We start from the raw sequence: 22,249 nt of genomic DNA, 5'->3' as shown, positions 1-22,249 counted from the left end.
AATGTCATCAATGTAAACAGATGCTGCGTGGCTTACAACTTCTTCCTGGGATAATAATTCGCTGACAATTGCTCTCATTATCAGGGGAGCCACATTCAAACCAAACCCCAGACGGGTCAGACAGTATTTTTTCCAATCGATTTCCACAGTCTGATATGGCCACAGTGTCTCATGGAGCCGGACTTGTAGGTATGCTCTCTTGAGCTCCAGTAGAGACACGTTAGCACCTTTTTGCCTCCATTCGCACAGCTTAGCCGCACAAACATCTGCGTTGGCCGTAAACGCGTCTACGTAATGATTTAGCTCCCGGTAGTCCATCACCAGGCGCACTTTGGCTTTATTCTGCTGTACCACAGCCATCAGGGGAATTAGGCCTTGGGGGGTGGGGGGGTCCCAATTTATCCTCTGGGTATGGCACGAGCCAACCATTATCTATCCAAGTGCGGAACTCCTGCGTGTATTCTTCACAGATTTCTGCCGGCACTGGGTATTCTGATACTCGATTGTGTAGCCTTTCAGGGGGTGGTCCTCAATTTATCCTCTGGGTATGGCATGAGCCAACCATTATCTATCCAAGTGCGGAGCTCCTGCGTGTATTCTTCACGGATTTCTGCCAGCACTGGGTATTCTGATACTCGATTGTGTAGCCTTTCAGGGGGTGGTCCTCAGACCACTTCCACGTTGCAGTCCACGTTCGGTTTTGATGGTCAAAGTGGCGGTGAAATCCGGTTCATTAATAGAAATGGCTGCACATTTAATATTTTTCCTGCCGCCCAGCCGCACTGGTCCTGTAGGCTCAACAACGACACCTCCCAGAGCTTTTATGGTGTCAATCCCTAGAAGTAAGTCAAACCCCAGTGGTTTACCACGCACCACTAACACATCGATTCTGGCAGACACACCTTCATCAGTGGACACAGAGACCGCTCCAACACCACAGCACCCATGGGATATTCCACCAATAGTTTTGACATTCACATTCGTTTTTCTCCAAGACTGGCACCGGTCTGCATGTAAAATCGTCCTAGAGCATCCTGTATCAATAAGCGCCAAACATCGTGTCCCGTCAACATGAATGCTTATCACCGGGGGCGTCGTGTTTGCATCTTGGTGAGGAAGGAGACTGGTGCTTATGCGTCCTCCCCTTGCTCATTTCCCGAGCAGTTCCGAGCCCAGTGTCCACTCTTACCGCACCGGTAACACTGTGTTCCGCATTTTCGACAGTCCTTTGCAAGGTGGCCTTTAACATTGCATTTGGAACAGGCCACACTAGCAGGAATATTCTGGGCCCTGTTTTTGTTGGGTGAGTGTGTGGCCGCAACCACATCCTGATTTTGTTCATAAAAATTCTCGCTCTCGACATTAGCTCCCCCATGGTCAGGGCTTCGATGTTCGGCACTTGTTAAAGAGCAATTGAGATGGCATCAGGGAACCCAGTGATGAAAATCAATTTTGTGAGTTTCTCTAAGCCATCTCCTGTGAATCCAGCCAATCCAACCAACTGCCTGATTTTGTTGGCGTAAACATCTACACGTTCGCCGGCCCATCTAACCATAGTTATTTTTCTGTATGCTGCAAATGCATTGTCGGTAAATGCCTCCTTTACTTGGGCCTCAATCTGGTCTATCTTCTTTTGATCGTCCTCCTCCATTTCCATGTAGAGGGCCAGTGCATCACCTCCCAGATATAAAGGTAGCAGACTCGCTATATCATTCACCTGCTGAAGTTGTGCGACAAGTCTCACTTTTTTCAGCCACGCTACAACGTCTCCCTCACCATAGAACGGCTTGATAATATCACTGCTTATCCGCACCTTCGCCATAATCAGGCTGAAATAGCTTCTAATCGGAAAAAAAAACAAACCTGGACTGGATTCTTGGCGACATTCTCCACTCTAACACGTTCAGTCCAGTTTTTGAGAACTCGACTCAACTCAACTCGTCTCCGACCTATTCACTGCCAGCCTTATATTGTCTCATTTATGCAAATTAAGACGCAGTCGAACCTGCTTACTTGTCACTTTTCTGTGTCTCGTCGGTCGGGTTTCGAGTTCGCACATGCCACCCTTAGCAGTCTGCCTCCATGACTGCAGTCACACCAAAATTTTCCCTACACCAGGTAAATTGAATGACAAAGTCTTATTCTAATATTTTGTTTTTTATTGAACTTCTTCGATCAACAAGTAAAAAAATAGGTGTTAGTAATAAAGAGGTTAAATATTCATATGTCTTACCATAGAAAGTTGATATTGAATAGCTGTAAGTCTGGACAAGAAAATGGTATTAAGAGTTTATAAGAGAAGAATATTGTAACCATACGTATGCAGGAAGTATTGTATTAGTTTGTGAAACTGGCAGAGTTTATATCATTATTAGGACTTAGGAAATTTGTCCATATTGATAAAAGGGCACTATCTTTCTAAGTTCACATTGTATTAACTACTACTGCTACAAATATGTATTTTGGTGGGTGGATGGGGGTGGGGTGTAAAGCAAATCATTCCACTGACCTAATTATGATCTCACTGCTTAACCTAAGAATGAGGCCAACGTTTTTGTATCCCATAAACCAATTTTATTACTTTTTAATTAAGATTCATAAATTTTACTTAATTTTATGACATTTTTATTTTACAAGTTTTAGCTTTATTTTTTAAATTCTCAAAACAAAGCAAATTTTTCATGAGAATTAAAAAAGGCACAAAGTTTTAGCTACTAACAAATACACACAAAACAATAAAATGACTGAAAATAATTGCTGTTTTATATAGAATTAATCTTTGCTTAAACTTAGCTAATATTTATGCACTATTGTTTTTTTTTTTTTTACATAGGCATCACCACATTATCAAGGCCAAGAGGCCACTCAAGGATAAGGGTTAAAGAGTGTACAGTAGAAATTGGACAATATAGTAATCATTAGTAATGAAAATTTGGTAAACTTGATAACTTATATGGAACGGCTCATCAAGAACTTAGAAACTTAAACTTTAAATATTTGCTTGTTTGTTTTTTAAAAAAATTTTTTAATTTTATTCATTAGGAGTAGTTCCACAAGCCATCATCAAAGATTTCTCTTTTTGTGTTGTTATTTGGAGTGTGCGTGACAAATTATTATTATTATTATTATTATTATTATTATTGTTGTTGTTGTTGTCGTAGTCGTCGTCATCGTTGTCGTCTCACAAGGAGCTTTCACACAGGTTCTCAGAGATCTTTCCCTGAAAACAGCCTGTGGTGTTTCCTGGAAGCTGAGCGACAACGTCTCCCCAGGTTTCCAGTTCTCTCCACTTTTTTCAATAACATTTGTAAATAAATTTGCATTATTGCAACAGCTGCTTGCCATTGATTTCTCGTTGACAGCAGCTATTGGTCTTTGCTAGGATTTGAGTGACAATAAGCCTCCCCAAGGCTTCAGTTCTCTTCGCACTTATTCGGCTGAGGTCTGGTCAATTCATCGGTCTTTCCTTCCTCTTTGACTGCGTGGTTATTTGGTTTCACTCTTTTTGGGTGGGGGCAGTGATGTGGCAATGGGGGTCGGGTTGGGTTAGAGAATTTATAGATATGCGGTTTCAGTGTTCCTGGTTCATGTAGTTTCATGTTTTGTCTTTGCAGCATTTTGTCTGGCCCGCACTTGTTGCTCTTGTGTGTTAGTTTCCACATTCAACAGTTTTTCTTAATATTTAAGCTGTTTTCATTATTGTTGTTCGTTGTATTTTTTCAGTCATTCCTTTGATTCCAATTTCTCCCATTTTTTTTTTTTTTTTTTTCAAAGTTTTTCAGGATTGTTTCTAGTCCTCCTACTTTATAGGTATTATTTTTATTTTCTTCATTTTCTATATCCCTTTCAGCTCTCTGGCTAACTCTGCGTATTTCCTCCATTTCTCTTTTTCTTTAATACTCACCCTGTGGTAAGCTGGAACAGCAAAGTCTACGGTTTGACAGGATTTTTCTTTCTTGTTAATTATCACAACATCCGTTTTTCTTGCTTAGATGGTTTTATCAGTTTGAATGTCCATGTCCCATAGGATTTTGTGATTCTCGTTTTCAAGTACTGTTGCCAGCTTATGTTTGTACCACTTGTCTGTGCGTTTGAGATGCAGTTGTTTGCATAATTCTCAGTGTACTACTCTTCCCACTTAGTTGTATCTGTTCTTGTATTCCTTTTTGGTCAGTTTGCTGCATTCACTTAATATATGGTTTATTGTCTCGTCTCTTTGTCCACAGTCTGCATTTGCTGTTTTCTTGTGTTTTATCGATCTTTGCTTTGATGTGGTTGGTTCTTATCGAGTTGTCTTGTGCTGCAGTTATTAGTGAATCAGTTTATCAGCTTATGTGTCCTTTTTGCATCCATGTCCAAGTGTTTTCATTATTCTCATCTTTTGTCATCCTTATGAATCTTCCATGTAGCTGTTTCTCTTCCCACTTTTCTTTTCTTGTCTTATCCTTTGTCTCTCTGTTTTCTGTTTTATTGATTTTTTTCCATGTCTCTCGCTGCTATGATTATTCTCTCAATGTTTTGCATTAAGTATTTTTCTAGTTCTTTTTTGCTGTCATTCACACAGTCTTTTATATTAACCATTCCCTCCCATTGTCTTTCCTTTTTACGTAGGGTCGGTCAACATCGTCCTTCAGGTGTAGTACATTGTGCATGGCCATGAGTTTCCTGGTCTTCTGATCGAGCTGTCTCAGTTCTTCTTTTATCCACCCTATAAACGGTCTAGAGTATCTTACTAGTGATACTTCCCATGTATTTATGCCTTTTATTAGGTTTCTGCTATATAATTTCGTTTAGAGAAGTTTTCTTGTTCTCTTGAGATATTCCTTTCCAATTCTCTTTCATTTCTGTTGCTTTGATGGTGTCTGCTTCCAGTACTCCTAGGTATTTATAGGCGTCTTGTTCCCCAAGTGTCCTCATCTCTGTTTGGTTGGGTAGTTCCATGCCTTCTGTCATCTCTAGTTTTCCTTTTCTTATAACTAGTAGAGTGCACTTTTCCATACCAAATTATTGTTGTTTTTGTTGGTCCTTTTATTATTATTATTATTATTATTATTATTATTATTATTATTATTATTATTATTATTATCGTTGTTGTTATTATTATTATTGTTGTTGTTGTTGTTGTTGTTATTATTATTATTATTATTATCATTGTTGTTGTTATTATTATTATTGTTGTTGTTGTTGTTGTTATTATTATTATCATTATCATTATCATTGTTGTTGTTATTATTATTGTTGTTATTATTATTGTTGTTGATATCATAATTATTATTATTATTATTATTATTATTATTATTATTATTAGCTCACATGGAGCTTGTACATAAGTCATCAAAGATCTGATTGGAAACCTGTGGTGTTCTCTGGAAGCTGAGTGACAACAAGTCTCCCCAGACGTCCAGCTATTCGCACCTCCTTCGATAGCATTTGCAAATAAATTTGCATCATCGCAACAGCCTCTTACCATTGATTTCTCACTGGCAGCGGCCATTGGTCTATACTGGAATTTGAGTGGCACTAAGCCTCCCCAAGATCCCAGTTCTCTTTGTACTTGTCCAGTAGAGGTCTGGTCAGCGCTCTCTCCTCAGTCTTTCTATCCTCCTTGACCCTTCTTGGCTCTTTGGTATCACTTCTTTTTTAGGGGGGGGGGCGATGAGACAAATGCGTGATGGGGGTGTAGGACTTGTAGATATGCAGATTCTGTGTCCTTCATTCCCTGTGATGCTTCTTCATTATATTGTATACTTGTACTATTCTATGCATTCAAGGATTTTCCTTAATATTTCAGCCATTTTCATTATCGTTAGTCGTATTTTTGCAGCCATTCCTCCAATTCCAATTTCTGCCATTATTTTTTCGAAGTTTTTCGGAATTGTTCCTAGTGTTCCTACTATTATAAGTATTATTTTGATTTTCTTCATCATCCAAATCCCTTTTAACTCTCTGGCTAGCTGTGTGTATTTGATTCATTTCTCCTTTTCTTTCATACTCACCCTGTGGTCAGCTGGAACAGCAAATTCTACGATTTGACAGCATTTTTCTTTCTTGTTAATTATTACGACATCTGGTCTTCTTGCTTGGATGGGTTTGTCCGTCTGTATGTCGATGTCCCATAGGATTTTGTGGTTATTGTTTTTGAGTACTGTTGCGGGTTTATGCTTGTACCATTTAGCCGTTTGCACAATTCCCAGTGCACCGCCCTCCCCACTTGGTTGTGCCTGTTTTTGTATTCCTTTTGGGCCAGCTGGCTGCATTCACTTACTATATAGTTTATTGTTTCTTCTCTTTGTTCACAGTCTGCATTTGCTGTTTTCTTGTGTTTTATCGATCTTTGCTTTGATATGGTTGGTTCTTATCGAGTTATCTTGTGCTGCAGTTATTAGAGATTCAGTTTCTCGGTTTATATGTCTTTTTCACATCCATGTTCAGGTGTTTTCGTTATTCTCATCTTTTGTCATTCTTATGAATCTTCCGTGGAGTTGTTTTTCTTCCCATTTTTCTTTTCTAGTTTTGTCATTTGTCTCTCTGTTTTCTGTTTTGTTGGTTTTTTCAGTGTCTCTCGCTGCCATAATTATCCTTTCAGTATTTTGCATTGTGTATTTTCTACTTCTTTTTTTGTGTCATTCACACAGTCTTCTGTACAGACCAGTTCGCTCCCATCGTTATTCTTTTTCACGTAGAGTCTGTCAATATCGTCCTTTGGGTGTAGTGCATTATGCTTGATCATGAATTTCCTGGTTTTCTGGTCGAGCTATCTCAATTCTTCTTTTGTCCATCCTATAAACGGTCCAGAGTATCTTACTATTATTGTTATTATTATCATTGTTGTCATTATTGTTCTTATTATTATCATTATTATAATAATAATTTTTATTATTATTATTATTGTTGTTGTTGTTATTATTATTATTATTATTATTATTATTATTATTATTATTATTGGCTTACAAGGATGTTTCACACAAGTCATTAAAGATCTCTTCTTGAAAACAACTTGTGGTGTTCCCTGGAAGCTGAGTGACAACAAGTTTACCCAGATTTCCAGTACTCTACACCTCTTTCGATAACATTTGTAAATAGATTTGCGTTATCATAACAGCCTCTTACCATTGATTTCTTGCTGGCAGCGGCCATTAGTCTCCACTGGAATTTGAGTGGCAATAAGCCCCATCAAGGTCCCAGTTCTCTTCACACTTGTTCAGCATATGTCTGGTCAGTGCTCTTTCCTTGGTCTTTCCATACTCCTTGACGCTTCTCGACCGACTACTTGGCATCACTTTAATTATTATTATTATTATTACTATTATTATTATTATTATTATTATTGCACTACTTATAATCGTGCAATGTGTTATTGTTATTACATGTGCCATAGTTTGACCATCCCTGGATTAATTCATGTTATTCAAGAGAAGCTTTGACATGTATTCAGTTACAAACAAAGTGCAAGGAACAAAATTGCGCCTTGCTGTTTTGCAAAGACATTTTGAATAATAATTTATTGTGAAATCGACAATATAATATATTACTTAAGTTTTAGTAGAAGTCGTGCACGAACTGTGAAAACTGACTTGCATAGTAATTGTGAATCAGTGCAAATGCTTTATTTATGAATCTCGGTGAAAACACTAAAAGAAAAAAATTCACAATCCCATTTTACAACACATACATACATACATACATACATACATACATGTATATATATATATATATACATATATATATACACACATAGACACATAGATAGATAGATAGATAGTTAATGCATTATTTTCTTTATTTATACAACTATTATTGGTTACATAAGCGCATATACGTTTCAGCTCAAATTTCTTTTTAAATCCAACATCATAAGGCGACTTATCTCAACTGGTTTCAAATGCTAATATTCACATATGAAATTAGTTGATACTAACTGAAACGTGTATGCACATATGTAGCCAATAACTTTTGTATAAATAAATAAATCAAATTATACAATAATACAGTTCTACTTCTTATTAGGCATTAGTTCATAAACACTGGAGTTTTATTGGCTTACATATAGGAAAATTGCAGCAAGGCATCCATTATACACACGCACACACATACATACATACATACATACATACATACATACATACATACATACATATATATATATATATATATATATATATATATATCTGGTCAGTGCTCTTTCCTCAGTCTTTCTATACTCCTTGACGATTCTCGACCGACTATTTGGCATCACTTTTATTATTATTATTATTATTATTATTATTATTATTATTATTATTATTGCACTACTTATAATCGTGCAATATATATATATATATATATATATATATATATATATATATATATATATATATATTAACTACTTTGCTAGGTTGCTATCACTTTGTCAAGTTCACTAATTGAAATACTTGAAACCAAAATGTGACATAATGAAAATTTCATTCATAAGTACAGGGTGAAATGATAAATTTGTCATCCTAAAGAAAACAACACTACAGCTTTATTTTAAAACTTTTATTTAAAAAAAATCAATTCAGGTAACTTGATTACGTAGTAGAGCTGACATCTATCCTTCAGCCTCATTTACCACCTTGATATTGATCCGGAACTGGGACCATGCTTTTTCCATAAACTATGGTGGGAGCTTGATGAATACTCAGCAGATGGCGGTGATCAGGCTGGCTTTGGTGTTGTGGGAGATCACATCTGATTGTACCAGGAGATCATCACACTCTTCAGAACATGCAGGTACACTTTGGTGTTGACTTTCAATGTGAGGTGGCATGATGTGGTCCTCACTTGAAACCACACCAAAGATCATAACCATGGCTGGAAACTCTGTTGAACTTTGCCTTCAAGCATTGAACCGGCCGAATTTGCATATTGAAGGTGCTGGCAATGGTCCTGTTTTCATAACTTGGATTAGTAGAGAGCATGAGTTGTACAGCGACGCATCTCCAATCTCGCTCATTGAACATTGTATCACTTTCAGACATGATACGAGTAGAAGGCTCCTATCGCTTTTGGGATTCGTACACAACTGGCCCACTAGTAGATGGTCTGCAATAAAAAGAGAAAACCGGGTTTTATCAAACGGAAATGGAATCATTTTCACATTTATTCATATGAATAAACGTATTAACATTTTGATCATTTTGATACAAATCTATTTATCTTTTAAACAGAGCTGTAGAAAAATCACAAGAGAGAAGAAATTAAAAAAAAACTTGTTGAAAATCAAGCCAGGTGCCCAAAGTTAGGCACAAGGGTAGTATGTCCCAATTTACTGTCTACTCACCACAATTAGGCAAAGTTAGGCATAAAGTCGGTATGTCCCTTTTTCTTTCCACTCTTCATGAAGACAAAATTAGACGCCAAATTAGCATGTTTCTGTAGTAGTCACATATTCCAATTACAATATGTACTACTTCGTTTCAATGTAAATGGACTACTGAAGTGACAGCTCTTCAACTAATCAGAAGCTCTGGCAGGAACACAAATCGTCCAACTACTTCACCAAGACGTTTTAGCTTCCATGGTCAGTGTTCGATTCAGTACGGACGTATTTCATTTTATTGTTTATTTGTTTTATTTTTTGGGGTTTTTTTCAAAGTGACAATTATATAGTAAATTTACAGCCACATGGCCCACAGTATAAAACCTACTGTGTAGCGGTTTACTTCCTTTTTGCAGTGCAGACCAATAAAAGGTACAAGGGACAGCAATAGTACTGCCTTTTATTTTTTATTCTGCCTGTATAGATAAGAGGAGATTTCAAATTCCATTATTATGATGACTGGCCTTATGCATTCATGGTCTGTAAGTTTCATCTCTTTGTTGCAAATATTGACGATACAATATGATACTTTAAGAAAGCAACACGTCCTGAACATGTATCAGAATCAGAGATGCGTCATTGGATTTTTTGTAGTACTTACCAACAAAACAAACGCTCACGTGTTTGTGCCTTGTATAGGCATGCGCGACAACAAAACTTGGGTTTTTATAAGCGGAAGTCTCGAGGTTGTCAGGAATCTACAGGCGCATGCGCAAGAGAAGGGATTGAGATAGTGGTATAAAGGCAGGTCGAGTGAGAAGGTTGTGGTTGTTATTGTCATTGGACGTTACAGTGACGCGTGCGTTAGCAGGTGATTAAGAGGTTGTTTTTTTTTGTGTGTCAAGTCGCGCACCTTGGTGAAGGTCATATAAGTCATGCACCTCGGTGAAGGTGAAGGTCATAAGCTATTTCGGCTATTTCGTTTTGTCTCTTTTCCTGGACTACTATGGCTGGGGGTTGTGGCGTACTCCTGTAATCTAGCTACTTGGAGGCTTGTTTGTGTGAACGATTTGAGTTCGGGAACCCTGGTGTGCGTTCTGTTATGGCGATCGGGCGTCCGCACTAAGCCTGGCATCAATATGGTTTACCTGAAGAGTCTGGTATCAGAGTATGACCTGTCGGTGAGTGTAACGCTCGTGGCATCACACTGTAATCGTGCAGACCAACTAACCTGTGTGCCTCACAAATGGTATGAAGCTGTGAAGACAGGCGTGGAGTTCGCTGCTCGATCTTACGCAGTTGGCGCGATCAGCTCATGCCAAATACAAAGAATTCATGTGCAGAGTGGACATCCAGGTATCAAAAGAACTCTGTATTTTGCGAGGCGTGTGGACCCGGCAGTGACAAGGGCGGATGTCAGGCAGATCATCAAGCACTATGAGGCATGCCAGTCTATCGATCCTGCACCTGAGCAATGGCAGAAGGGGCGATTGGAGGTTGAGCATGTGTGGCAACGATTAGCGATGGATATTACCCATTACAGTGGTAAGCCCTTTCTAACCCTTATCGACTGTGGACCCACTCGTTTTGCGGTGTGGCGACAATTGACCAGGCAGGACTCAGCGAATGTTGTCCGCCAACTGTCATCTATCTTTTCTGAGCGAGATGCGCCAGAAGAGATATTAACGAACAACGATGCTGCTTTTTGTAGCCACCAAGTTCGGCAGTTGTTGAATGAGTGAGGTGTCCGACTATGACTGCGATGTGCTCATGTGCCATCAGGGAATGGCATTGCTGAGAGGAGCTATCGCAGCATCAAGAGAATTGCTGCCAGAAAGGAATGCACCATTACGGAGGCCACGTATTGGTATAACATCACACCAAAGGATGGGAAGACACTAACAACAGCACCGGCCAATGCCATACTCAAATACCGTGTTAGGATAAAGGGCATTGACACTGTCCAGCCAATCAACGAGGAGAGTCATGACAAATACAAGATAGGGGATCCAGTTTGGGTTAGACCCCCTGGAAACCGGTGCACCACCAAGTTCAAGCGAGGACGAATATCTGGAGTGGTCAGTCAGCAGTCAGTCCTTGTTGATGGAACCCCATGCCATGTGCCCGATCTTCGCCCAGCTAGTGAAGTACATCCCACAACTACAGAGGGCGATGAATCATCAGATGAGCTGCTGATGAGTGAGGTCACCGAGCAAGAGAGTGGTAGTTGTAGTTCGTCTGATCAGGCAGGATCAGAACCAGAACCAGAACCACACCCAGAACCAGAACCAGAACCAGAACCTGATTGTAAATACTACCCTTCGCAGAAGCCAACGAACTAAGAGGCCACCCCCGGAGTGCACTCTATGTGATCATCAGATCAGGGGGGAATGTAGTACTTACCAACAAAACAAACGGCCATGTGTTTGTGCCTTGTATAGGCATGCGCGACAACAAAACTTGGGTTTTTATAAGCGGAAGTCTCGAGGTTGTCAGGAATCTACAGGCGCATGCGCAAGAGAAGGGATTGAGATAGTGGTATAAAAGGCAGGTCGAGTGAGAAGGTTGTGGTTGTTATTGTCATTGGACGTTATAGTGACGCATGCGTTAGCAGATGATTAAGAGGCTGTTTTTTTTTGTGTGTCAAGTCGCGCACCTCGGTGAAAGTCATATAAGTCGTGCACCTCGGTGAAGGTGAAGGTCATATTTTTGGCAAAAATGTAGTGAGTATGGTGGTGACTATGTAGGGAAAAAATCCTGGAGCATAAAAGGTTTTTATGGTACTACTCCCGCCTTCGTAACTCTTCAACTTTTTTACTTTAAAAATGTTGGGGTCTTTACTTTTGGAAGGCCCTTCGTATTTTCATTTGAAACCATGATACCATCTGTTGGTTAACTGTTGAAGTCAGGTAAAATTGCTATTGTTGTTTACAATTACTTTAATGACAATAACTTTAACTATAATGAAGAATCGTTTTGAATCATTATATCCCTATTTACCTCTCTTTAAAGTTATGTTCAAGGTATTATTTATTTGCTCCTTTGCGATAAGAGCAAAGTTAGATACAACGTCAGTATGTTCCTATTTATTCGCCCCTACTAACGGCGATGATTACTTATCCTGCCCATGCAGACAAAGTTAGGCACAAAGTCAGTATTTACTTATTACCTTCAGTTAGGCACTTTGACATCATGCCACTAATTACTCATTCCACGAACTCAAAGTTAGGCACAAAGTCGTATTTTTATTTAGGCACAAAGTCGTATCTTTATTTAGGCACAAAGTCGTATTTTTTAAGAAAAATCTAACTTTATAAAATGACATCTCTGTATTTAAAACAAAAGTAAAAATTACCTCACTCTAGAACGATACCTTTTACTCTAAAAGTGGATATAAGGTATACTAAACTTTGTTCATAACTGCACAGTTATGTTTGTATGTGGTAAAGACGTAACGCAAAGGAAAATACAAAATGCACAATCAAATTAAAAAAATTAATGGGAAAAATATGGGTAAAAATTGTTTCTAAATTTTTTTTTTTATCTTATAAATTGGTCAAGCTGACTCTTACTCTATTTCATTAATGACTATATCTGTAAATTTAAGTCAATTTTAGATTTCTTTTTACTTGGGATTCACCACCCATCAAGGCCCGTAGATCATTCGAGGATAAAGATTAATGAATGCAAGGTTAGTAGTGTAATAATCGTTAATGGTGTAAATTGGGTAGAATTTGATTATTTATGGGAACGGTTCAACAAGAACTTGTTTATATTGAATTTAAAGGTTACCATGTTGTATTCAACTTTCAAAAGAAGCAGGACAATGGAACAGGCGGACAGTTCTGGGAAAGAAGCTTTATTCATGGAATCTGCATTTAGATTTGAGCATGGATAGAGAGCGAGGGAAATTGTTTATAGTGGTTGTAGCTAGTCGAGTGTTTTTTTGTGACAGTTTGGCAAATGGGAATCATAGATTGGAGTTTAGTCGGGCACTTGTCATGAAAATAACGATAGAGCAGAGACAGGCTCGTAACGTCTCTTCTGTGGGAAAGAGGTTGCAGGGAAGAGAATAGGGCATCACCTACTAAGTTTCGAACCCGTGTTTTTACTCATTGGAATGTGTGTTTTTAGAAAAAATATGTGTTCCTTTCGTTTGCTTTCATAAATTTTAATATTTTTTCTGATTCAGCAACAATATATTCATTGATGCAGGGTCGAAGGCATTTTTACGATCACACTCAGATATACCACCCCTGATACCAGATGCAGTGGGGCATATTTGTCATTTCAATTTCTTCACTTTTGCTATTGTTTGTAATTCTACAAATATTGAATGCTCTTTTGATCCACACTTTGTTCGTTTGAGCTGTTTTGATATGCTGATTTGTCTTATTATTCCACACTTATTATGTGTCTCTGTTGCTACGCATAATTATGCTATTTTCACAAAATATATTCCTTAATTTCTGTAGAGAGTACAGTTGACTAATGGATCGTGATTTTGATTCTACCTGTCAATTTGGTGAAATACTTTTTTCTTTTTTATAAACTAAGCCATAACTTTTAATTAGATAATTTATTTTCTTTCCCACCACACTCTCCTGTATATAATTGATTATTTTAATTTGCGTTTGCATGTTCTCAGTCGTGGAATGATTGATCTGTTGTTGTAGGTCAAAAGAGTTTTGTGCAAGATCGCATTTCCGCTCGAACCGTTTCTGCTATTTTGTACAGTCATACATTCAGGGTACTCTTATATCCCTTTTCTAGCCATGACTTGAGCGTGAGGTGAAATAAAAGACTTCAACTCAATTTTATTTGTATATTACATGCATGTCTTCTGACTCAACATATTTTGTATTCTGGTTTTTCATAACTGTTTCCAGACCATATTTTTCTGATGATGAACTTGTTTAATTAAAGTTGATTTGAATTGTAGAGGAGAAAGTTTGACATTTGAACTAAATTTTGGTAACCTGTTTTCTTCATATGCAACAAGGCCAGAAAAGTGGATATCTATGGAGTAATCTCTACTACAAAATGGCAAGCCTGGCATTTCTCGCTTCACACTCTCTACAAAGTAGAAATCTTGGTGTGATATGGGCATGCAAATTTTTTATTCCAACAGGACTTCCATTCTAGTTTTTTTTTTCGTAACCACCGATTTGTAAAAAAAGAAAAAAAAACAAAAAACAATGTAAATCTTCTGACATTAGCACCTTTTTAAAACAGCCTTCTCTCTACTCATTTTACCGGAAATAATTTGAGTTACTAATATGAATTACCAAACGTAAATGTACATCAGGAAAACTGTGATTAAAAAATAGTACAAACCTGACCGTGTACAACATGCAGTCCGTTGCAGGAAAGCAATAAAAAAAAAAAAAAAAAAATGGCCGCTCCTGCTATTTATGGACTGGTGGTCACATGCGTAACAAGAGTTGGGGAAATATGCAAATTAGATGCAGTCGGTTTTTCAAATAAAAAGCCAGTGTCAAAGCAGAGAGGAGCAGACATTAATGAAACAAAGACATAGCTTTATCAGTAAATACTTCAGATGTCAAGGACCCCAGCTGATGAGAGACTATAGGGAGCCGCGGCCAGACATCTGTTTTCGGTGTGGCCAGGTGGGGTACATTAGCAGGAATTGCTTTTCACTTCTGAGAAACGAATAAAAGGGTATTGTTGCACCAGTAGTCACCCGTTTTATACTGGAAAGGTGTGTGAGAGTTTGTTGCCACAGATAGTGTTGAGGAATATGCCACTGCGACTAAAAATGATTGTATTAAATAGGCTTATTGCAGGAATTGACGTGGTACTGGGTCTAGATGTGATAGACCGATTGAGAGGAGCTACCGTTGCTAAAGGCCAGGTTAAGTTTGGCAATCAGAGTGCACCAAGAATGACAACAAGTGCAACCAGGAGCAATACCATCCAACTGTAAAACCCCAGGCCATGTCTGATTGAATATGAGGACTTTCGGGCCTACTTTGATGGTGATAAATGGACGGTAGAGTGGCGATTGATCACAGAACCACCTGCGTTTTGTCAAATCGGATTAGCTTCTTTTTTTTTGTTGTTTCATTCAATTTTTACCCCAAACAAGGCACAGTGCCAATTTGAAGTAGGGGGCTACTATGGGGGACGTAAGTTGCAGGGATATTATGAAGGGAGATGAATAGCAGGATGGATGTCTGTTCACATTACACTTGAACTTCTGCATGTCAGTACAGCAGGGAAAATAAAATCCTGGAAGGGATTTCCAAAGTCAAGCAGTTCTGAGGAAGAAACTATTGAAGTAAAAGACTTTCTTACACCTAGGGTCTCTACTGTGTAGGGGTGAGATTTAGCTGCTTGTCGGGTTTGTCGGGGGTATTTACATTGAGGGAGTACAAGTGTTTGTAGTTCGTCAGAACATTCACCATTAAAATACTTGTAAAACAGGTAGATGGATACAACATTTTGTGGATAGAACAGAGATTGAAGCTTAGATGACAGTTCAAGACCTATCAGGTTTTCTTTTGAACCTTGTCCAGGAGTGAGAGACTAGTAGCAGATGCACCAGCCCAAATGTGACAACAATATTCCATACATGGGCGAATGGTGGCCATAGAGGTAGAGCATATTTTCAGGCTTTTTAGTAGATTTTTAGCAAGGTAGAGAGAGCCCACCTTCTTCGCAGCGGCCTTGTCAATGTTTTCAATGTATCTGTTCCAACTCATGTTCTCTGTGAGCGTTAGGCCGAAGAGTTTAAAAGAAGTACTTTCAGATAAAGAGTCTTTGGCCATTGCTATTAATGGTAGAGAAGGTTTCTTGTAATTATTGAAGGAAACAAGTTTAGTCTTGGCAACATTGAATGTGGCCATCCATTTTTGTCCCCCATTCCACTACAGATTGGAGGTCATCCTATAGTGTTTCTGCCATTTCCTTAGATATGTGTTCATTTGTTTTCCTGTTGTGCCTGTTATAGAGCGTGGTGTCATCAGCAAATATACTCATCTCAGAGACAATTTTATCAGGGAGGTCATTAATGAATATTAGGAATCATAAAAATCCAAGGATAGACCCCTGAGGTACTCCCACATTTATATCATATTGTTTTGATGTTCGACCGTCGAGGACAATCTGGATTCTTCTCTTACTTAAGAAGGATTTAATTATGTTAGGTAGACCAGTGATACCATATGATCCTGAGAAAACCATCAATGCCATGCCCTGTCAAACGCCTTAGGGCTACCGCTCTATCCTCCCCTGTTTTGACCAGTGAATGACAAAAGCATGATATAGGAGATATAGGGTCACAGTTTAAGAAGGAAGTTGAGAAGTGGATAGACGAAGGAATACTGATATTGTGGTTGAAGGAATTTTGCCATTCAATTAATATTAAGAAGAAAGTTAGGCCGGTGTTGGATTTTCAGGACTTAAACAAGTATGTAGCTTGTCACACAAAAGATGGAACCGACGTGTGTGAAGAAGTCATGAGGAGAATGGAATGAGCAACTAAAATCGTGGACCTAAAGTCGGCCTACCTCCAAATTTATGTAAACAAAAAACTATGGCAGTATCAATTGGTAGAGTATAAAGGTCAAGTTTATTGTTTGACCAGATTAGGATTTGGACTGAATTCCACTCTGAAAATCATGACAGCAGTTCTTAAGACTGTGTTGGTCAAAGATGATGCGGTGAAGAGAGATACTGGCTCTTACGTCGATGATGCAATAGTGGACGAAACCGAGGTGACTGCGGAGAGGGTGAGAGATCATGTCAAAACATGAATTAACAGCAAAACCATCCAAGTCATTTGAAAATGGAATGTCTTTGTGATTAAGACTACAGTGCAATAAGGCAGGAAAGTTGATGTTTGGACAAGGAAATGAGATCCACAAAGTCAATGATGACCTGACCAAGAGAGAGCTTTTCTCTGTATGTGGAAATTTAGTTGGGCATTACCCTACAGTTGGATGGTTGCGAACTGTATGCAGCTTTATTAAAACGCAGATGGGTACAGACAGTCAGGAGGATGCAATTGATCAAGAAGTGCTGCTCATGATACAAGTCATTACAAAAGTGAAAAAAAATGGACCCTGTAAAAGAAGAATGGCATATAAAAAGGAGCCATGAAGGGGTAATATGGAGTGACGCCAGCAGCCTGGCTTAAGGGTATTATTGGAAATAGGAGGAGTGCCTGCTGAAGATGTTGCTTGGCTACGAAAAAAGAATGATAGCACCCATATCAATATTGCGAAACTCAATGCTATGATGAAGGGCATCAATTTGGCTTTAAAATAGGGACTACAGATATTAGACATTAGGACAGACTCCACAACAATGGCATCAGAAGTGTCTGGTGGATCAAGACAAAAAGAGCAGCGGAGATGCTTATCAAGTGTCGACTTGGAACTCTTGGAGACTTGATCCGAGAATTCGGACAGAAGATAACTTCCACCTTGGTTCCATCACAGAAAAATAAAGCAGATGGGCTGACTGGAAAGAAAAAGACATGGATCCAAAGTGTTGTGCAGTAGAGCATCTGAAAAACCTGCATAAAATGCATCACTTTTTAAAGGAATGGACTTTATACCTCCACACATTACAATGCAAGATGTCCAAGAGGTGGTGGAACAATTTAAGGAATGTCAATCAATTGACCCAGACCCGGCTAGGCATGAAAAAGAGGAATTGCATGTTGAAGAAAATTGGCAGCAACTGGCTATTGATATCATGCATTCTCAACATAAACTGTATTTAACTATGACGAACTGTGGGCCTGGGAGAGTAGCGATGTGGCAGAAAATCAGAAATGAAATGGCAGAAGAGGTGAAAAGAGTTGTCGAGGAGATGTTTATCGAAAGGGGGCAGCAGAAGAGGTGTTGGTGGATAATGGCATGTCTTTCCACTCATAAGTTTTTAAGGATTTATGTGCAAAGTGGAACGTTAGGCTATATTTTAGAGCTGCATACCACCCAAGTGATAATGGGATCATACAGAGGCACCATTACACTATAAAAACTGTGGTATTGAGAAGCCAAATCTCACCCTAAGAAGCTGTATTTTGATATAATATAGCACCAAAGACTGGCTAAGATGAAAAGTCATAGCCACACCGATATTTTTATATACAAATGGCGACATCCATTAGTTGTAACAGAGAGAGAGTGGAACAGGCACATGTGGAAATCATGGTTGGTGAAATCATCCAATTCTCGTTACACAACCCGCTGGGGAAGAAGTACTGTACTTGAAGTACTCTCCAAAAACATAGTGGCAGTTAATGGAATACCACGTCACATCTTAGGCATATGGTGAGTTTTCTTGCTAGCAGAGGAAGAGGAGGTTGATGAAGTTCCTGAAGAAGAACCTATTCAAAAGTCGCACCACAAACAAAGACGGTGTGGATGGCGGACCAATTGATCTTAAAGATCAAGGGGGTATGTGATTAAAAAGTAAAACAAACCTGACCTTGTACAATGTGCCGTCCATTTCAGGAAAGGGATAAAAAATAAAAAATATGTCCGCTTCTGCTATTTATGGATTGGTAGTCACATGAGGTAATGAGTGTTGGGGGAAATATGCAAATGATATGCAGTCGGCTTTTTTTCAAATAAAAAGCCTGTGTGTTAGAGAGAGAGAGGGGGTGTCTCTTTCGCAGAATTAAGTTCTAATACATATGCGCTGGGGTTTGATATCGAGAAATGTGAGAAGGAGAACATAACAGTTGGGAATTCTTTCTTTGGACTTTACTTTCTAATAATGCCAACATATTTAACTGCAAACCTTTTTTTCGTCTAGAAAAAATACTGTTTGATATCTTATGTATATAAATAAATTTTCCTTTGTTCTAACTTGTTTTTATTATCGAGGGGGCATATTTTTGTGTTTTTATTATCGAGGGCGCATATTTTGCTTGGCCATAGTACATGGCCAAGAAAAATATGCTATAAATCTAAAATAAAATAAATCTATTCACCCACTTATTTCCAAATGAATGATGCTTTCATTTTATTTTAACATGTCCACCATGTTCCTTTTTTCTTCATATGTGCATGCCTAAGAAAGGTGGCGGTTGGGATTTTTGACGATTAAAAATTTTAAAAATGCACCGAAATAGTTTTTTTTTCAATACAACATGGCCATCTTAAAACAGTTCTTTTTCTACCCACCCCCTCACGCACAGTAGGGCAATTAAATAACTTTTTATTTGTCGTGGTGTGCCAGGTAACCACTCCCATTTTGTAAAAAAAAAAAAAAAAATCACACTGGTCGGCAGAGATAAACATGAAACTTGACATTTCTGGAAATACACCATGACCACGTGTGCTAAAAATAGCAATGATCGTTTTCAAACAACAAAGAGAAAACACAAAACCTTTATCTTTCACAAACTAAAAAAAACAAAAGACTATTCTTTAGAACCTAAATTAAAATAAATATAGTTAATAAACATTAAAGACACTTTTAACTGTAAGTAATATGATCAGAAATTAATTATAGTCATTCGTTGTTCAGCGACACCATCACTTGCCATGTTGCCTGAATCCAGTTTCCAATGACTACAGCTCATTCTTGCAGCGCCTCCAGCTTACTCATGCACAGATTCCAATGACTCTGGCTTACTCCTGCGGCTTCCAGCTGACTCCTGCAGTTTCTCCAGGGACTCCAGCTTACTCCTGCACAGATTCCAGCACCGTCAGCTCACTCCTGCAGTGACCCCTAGCACTTCCAGCTCTCTCCTGCAGCTCCTACGGACCTTGATACTGAGCTACCTATTCCAGTGCTCGCTAACATGCGGCTACCTGCTCCAGTGCCTATGATGTCTGGCTACTTGCTCCAGTACCCACTGACGTCCAGCTACTTTTCCAGTGCCTACTGACGTCTAGCTACCTGTTCCAAGGTTCACTCACGTCAGGTTATCAGTTCCTACTTTAACGACACAAGAATCTTAACTTGTGGGACGCCCCTTCCAGCTCCGGCTGATCCTGAATCTATTGCTGTACATTTTAGCTAAAATAAAAACACAATACATATCTTGAACCGAAAATCTGTGTCACCTTTCTTTGCTTTTTACCTCTATGCCTTTTGTCCACTTTATTAGTTGTATGGTCGATTGGCACCTGCACACGCCTCTCACGCCTCCGCAACAAGTTCAATTTAGCCTTTATTCCTTTCACCATTAGATCTTTTTAATTGACGTTATGCATATTTGAAAACTGTCTTTGTGCATTGTTTATCAGGAGTTGTTTTATAAAACGTTATACTTTTTTTTATTCTATTTCTTTTTTGTCTGTGGTAATGACTTTCATATTCCTCCCCTTTTCCACTACATGAGATGATTTTTACTGGGAACATTTTGTCCAATGGCGATATCTGATACTGTGGCTGATATCCTTCCTGTAGATGCTGAGATAAATATGGACTCGTTAGAAGCAGATATGTCGAAGGCTATTAAGTAACTTATCAGGGGATAAGATTTTAAGAGTGGTGTTACCTTCTCAAAGGCATTGCAAGAATAAAAAATCACTTGTACTCCCCACTCACAACAGTAAAAACTCACTTTTACTTCTCATTTACACTAATGACTTCAACCACAATAAGGCAAGACCATTTCTACTTTTTTCGCATTTGTTTTCTTTTCAGCAATTTTAGATTATACTGAACATTTATTTTTCCTTTTGTTGCAATTTGTATGTGTGCATAAATCTATTCTTTTGTGATGCTACTGTCAATAAAGTATATCTTGTTTTTATCGGATGTGAGCCTATGCAGGTAATAATGTAGCAGTTATATAATTATTATATATTTTATTTTGTGCTAACATGTTCTCATTTGCGGTTATGGGCTTTAGGCGACGTATTGACCAGACATTCTATCCCTTTCTCGTCTCTTTCTATTACTTTAGTGAGATAAAAGACCTGAATTCAATCAACTTCTCTTGTACATGCTTGTTTCCTGACTCAACATCTTTTGTATATCGGTTTTTCAGAATTCTTTCCAGATCATATTCGCTCTATCAATGAATCAGTATGAATAAATCGATTTGAATTGTAGAGAAAGAAATTTGTCCTTTTAACCAAAACTTAATAACCTGTTTTTATTCATATCCAACAAGGTCAGAAGAGTGTATATCAATAGAGAAACCTGTACTATGAAATGGTGATCCCGACGCCCTCGTTTTAACTTGAAATAAAATGTATCAGACAAAATTCTTTTGTTTTCACTCTCTTCTATTCTTTTCTGCCTTTTTTTTTTTGCCTACTCCAAATAAATCATACAAAAATGCGGTATTTATTTATAATTTCTCTTGTAGAATGCTTTGTAATGATTTTGCTTGGCTCCACTCTCACCAAAGAGAACAACAAAAATATGCGAACATAATATTTTTGTATGTGGCTCAAGAAGCAAAGGCAAGACTTCGATCATGGTTTTAAATTATTCTTTTTCTTTTTTTCTTTTTTAATTACGTCATGAACTTTCATTAAGGATTTCGTTTTCTTTCCTCGCATTTTATTTGATTTTTTCCTACTATTTATTCATCTTTGTTTGGCTAAACTCATAATAAATAACTCCAACTTTTGTTTTATTCCGCTGGAATGGGTCAGAGAAGATTGTTAATTGAATTTAATGATGGCTGAATGTATGCATTCATGACTTGAAAATTTCATCTCCCTATTACAGATAATGACAGTGTGAAACTATAAAAAAAAACAACCCTGTTATGGATTATAAGTATAGATATGCCATTGAATTTCGTGCAAAAGTGCATTAAGAATGATAGTGACTATGTAGAAAAATGAATTCTGGGGCACAAAAGGCCGCTCGTTTTAATGGTACCACTCCTGTCTTCATAGCTCTTCAACTTTTTAAGTGAAATATAGAAGGCTTTATATTTTGGAACTACCTTAGTATGACAAAGCCTACTCTCGACGGCCAATACACAGTGATCATTCGTCATTACCAAAAGTGCATTGA

Source organism: Euprymna scolopes, chromosome 43 (assembly GCF_053919585.1).
Source record: "Euprymna scolopes isolate OS-2025 chromosome 43, ASM5391958v1, whole genome shotgun sequence".
Classification (NCBI taxonomy): Eukaryota; Metazoa; Mollusca; class Cephalopoda; order Sepiida; family Sepiolidae; genus Euprymna; species Euprymna scolopes.
This window is presented reverse-complemented; position numbering follows the sequence as displayed.